This window comes from Neovison vison, chromosome 10 (assembly GCF_020171115.1).
Source record: "Neovison vison isolate M4711 chromosome 10, ASM_NN_V1, whole genome shotgun sequence".
Lineage (NCBI taxonomy): Eukaryota > Metazoa > Chordata > Mammalia > Carnivora > Mustelidae > Neogale > Neogale vison.
Window position 1 is genome coordinate 48,926,298 of NC_058100.1, and position 3,821 is coordinate 48,930,118.

The 3,821-nt window shown below is 53.5% G+C and overlaps 1 pseudogene; it reads right to left on the reverse strand.

Annotated features, from left to right (window-relative positions):
• Positions 1-472: 472 nt before the first annotated feature.
• Positions 473-3,587, reverse strand: LOC122917974 (annotated as a pseudogene).
• Positions 3,588-3,821: the final 234 nt, after the last annotated feature.

Sequence of the window (3,821 nt, forward strand, 5' to 3'; positions counted from 1 at the left end):
GGCTCACAGCTCATCACCGGCGTCTGCAGCAGGCTGTCCTGGTCTTCAGAGGACAGGAGCAAATCCAAGAGCTTCCATTTTTCACCCTCTCACCCTCTTCCTGTTTGTCCTGCTGGGCAGCCCTGGAGCAAGCAGCGCAGGTCCTGTGACAGGCCTCTCAGCGCCGCCTGAAGGGCCCCCGTGCGCTGCTGTTCAGAGTGGCCCAGGAGGGGAGCGGGGTCTTTCGGACCCCAAAGCAATCAGCTCCTTCCCGAACAGGAGAAGGTCAGCGACTGTCGAGGGCGCTCGAAGCAACCTGCTCCGCCAGATTAGGAAGCTTGTGGAAGCTGTTATAGATGGTCTGCAGGAGCTGCGCTCACCGCGGACTGGGTGGAAGGGCCGGCACCCCGCGGTAGGGGAGCCTCTGCGGCAGCGTCTCGGAAAACCGCGAAGTCCTTGTACGGTCTGTACCCGGAGGCCTTGAAGCTTCGTATTACACCTGCTTCAGGAAGAGGCCCTTCTTCTCGGGAATGAGCTCCCCCTGCACCGTGTGCAGGGCATGTGCGGTGGCGGTGGGGTGCCTTGCGGCATCTGCATTCCACTGGGGCGTGGGTCCCTGGGCTGTCCGACCTGGCTGTTGGCCTTCTGCCTCCTCCTCGGCCTCCTCCGCCTCAGCTGCCACCCGACTGGCGCCACGCCTGCCGCGCACCCACCCCCCTTTTTTTTTTTATTGTAAAGCAAATGCTGCTGCAGAGCCAACATTGCAGGGAACAGATGGCCCGGGGTCTCTGTGAGTCAAGGGCCCAAACCCTGCCCCCCCCCCCCCAGGTCCTTCCTCTCTGCCGGGAAGCCTGAGAAGCTGATGGGCTGGCAGGTCGGGCTCTGCAGAATTACGAAGCAGGCGGTCTGCGCGGGGCTGGGGCTGAAGTCTGGGTCGGCCACCAGCAGCACCCTCTAGTCCTCTGGGCCTCCAAAGATTTTTACAGCCAAAGAGGGTCAGGGAAGCTGGCGGGGCGGTGGGGGGGGGGGGCTTGTTCCCACAAAAGGAGCCATGAAGGCATTCCAGAAAGCTGAAAGGGTCGGTTTTGTAGAAGGGGTAACAGCCTCGTGTCAGCAGCTGTGGGACTGATGTGACCCCTAGACAGGGTCCACTCTAGGATCTCCCAGTGATCCTCCGTGCGCTGCACTGGAAAATGTCACTCCCGTTCTGTCCTGATGTCGTTAGGAATCTGACTCCAATCTGACTCCATCGGCTTGGTAAGGATTGGGGACCAGCTGGAGGGCAGAGTAGGGAATGGCCAATGGGAACATGCTGGGTGTGCAGGGGTTGCTGGGGAAATGTGTATTTTGTTGGGTCAGATTTGCCTGGCATCAGGTCCGTGGGTACCAAGGTGCTCAGCTGCAGCATTTTGACCGCCTCCATGCTGGCTGCCTGGGTTTGCTTGGTTAAGTACATGCCTTATTAGTGGAATCTCTGCTCTGGGGGGTTGTGGCTCAGGAGGGCCCCAACAAGGATGACCCAGGACATGAGGGCAGCACTGCACTGTTGCCCTCATCCCCCAGCTGCCCTGTCACCACGCTCTCGCCTCCATGTCCCCTCAGGCCCGAGCCCGACACCAGCAGCACAAACCTGTGTTAGGATGGGATGCAGTCTTCTGAAGAGCGAGCTCTGCAAAGCAAGAGGTCTTCCACCAGAAACCTCCCCCTGTCTCTCACAAAGCCAAGCACAGCCAGGACTGTCCCTGGGACCAGCTTGCACCCATCAAGGTGGCTTCCATTCTGATGCACTGCAATGCATCTTCCAAGACCAGCTCATCCTCTGGGTGGCTCTATTTGCTCCGAGGGGGCTGGAGGAGCAGGCTGTGCTCTTTGCTGGTCTCCCAGAGGATGGGTGCCTGAAGCAGCATGGCCTTGAAGAGGGTCCCCACCACACAACACTTCTCCCCAGGCTGCAGCTCACACGGCTTCTTTACTTGGACTCCACCAGCCTGGTGCCGTTGTGCCCAACTCACCAGGAAGGGCCTCGTTTGGAGGACCCGGGTGGCATCGATGGGGCATACTACCGGCTAAAGCCGTGATGCCCCCGCAGGAAGGGCTGGGAGGACTTGGTGTAAGTCCCACAGGCACAGGGGCAAAGGTGGCATTGTTGGCCGATGGTGGGGAGAGGAGAGTGTGGGCCTCTGGACAGCCTGCTCGGAAAACACGACCGTGCTTGATGTGTCCAGAACACTGTGCTCAGACCACTATGAAGGGTAGCTTCATGGAAGCAGAACATTGGCTGGTTCTCACGGCATTCAGTCTATTTACCTAACTACCATTCAGCCTATTTACCTAAGTGCCTAACTACCTACCATGCCTTTGTGCTCAGATGCTTCTCCTGTTCAACACTAGTTGACCCACAGAGGCTAGATCCAGCTACCAGGGCAAGAGGACACAATTTTTTTTTTTTTTTTTTTTTTTTTTTTTGCGTCAGTGAGTTGTTGTGTTTTTGTTGTTGTTGCTGTTGTTGTTTTTAAATGAAATTCTCTCTGCTTCTGTTTTCAGCTTATGTACCTTTAATTTGTCCTAAGCAAATGGAAGGTAAAGTTTTTAATATTTTGTTTTATATTTCTTCATGAAATCTGGTCACCCCTTAGTCTATCCAAAGGGAAACACCCCAACTCCTTTATCTACTGGCTTTTAGGAAGCTAGGGCCCCAGGGGTTTTTTATTGTGGAATGTTCCAGAAACTCACAAGAGAACCCAACTTTCTATAGGTCATAACACTCATTTTCAGTTATTCACCTTTATTGCAGTATTGCTAAAACCTGCTAAATGTAGTCCCCTAGGACACTCAGGAGGTATCTTCTGACCTGGCAAAGGTGCATATTACTTTGCTGGCTAATTTAAAACTTAATTTTAAAAAAGTACACGCACACTTTTAACTTAAAAACACACATACATTAAAAAATATACCCAGAGGTGCCTGGGTGGCTCAATCAGTTAAGCGTTCGCCTTCAGCTCAAGTTGTGATCCCAGGGTCCTGGGATAGAGGCCCTCATCAGGCTCTCCCTGCTTAGTGGGGAATCTGCTTCTCCTCTCCCTTTGCCCCTCCCCCTGCTTGTGCTTCTCACTCTCTCACTCAAATAAATAAATAAAATGTCTTTAAAAATATGCACAACAAAAGTCTTACTGTGTGGATTTAGAAATTCTGATGCAGAATAAACAAATGGGCCACCTCAGCCCATTGCAGGGTCATGCAGACACCCTCTCTGCACCTGGCAGCATTCTCGTGAATGGGCCCAAAGACCTCTACATACCTTTTATATTCTCTCTCTTTCCCTCAACTTTCCTGACCCCACCCACGAGCCCTTTCCCCTCACCTCACTTCTCAGTTTGCCTTCACAAGTGCGGGTAAGAAAAGGAAAGCTTGTCTTTGACTTATTTCTGGTGCCACTCCCCATCATGGCCTCCTAGGAAGGCCTGGAGCCACAGAGCCAGAGCAGTCTACCGCAAGAGGCCTTCCGGACCCTGTGGGAGAGACTCTTTGGAGCCATCGCTTCATTCTGCAGTGAGCCTAGGGAGATATGAAGAGAGTAAGCCTTCACCGGGCTTCTGGTTGAGCTCCATCCCTGCACCCAGTGCAGCCGGAAACACTCCGGGATCTGCTCACACACAAAACATTCTCTTGGGCTTGTCTATTTACATTCTTGGACTCTTGCCTAATCTTCCTATAAAAAGAGTCAATATGAAGAATGTCTACTCCTTCACCCCAAAACTCTCATGAGAAAGTTTGCTCTAAGAGAAGTCCCAGACACCAAGTGCTAGAACTCACAGGGCAAGATGGAGCCAGAGAGACGAAAC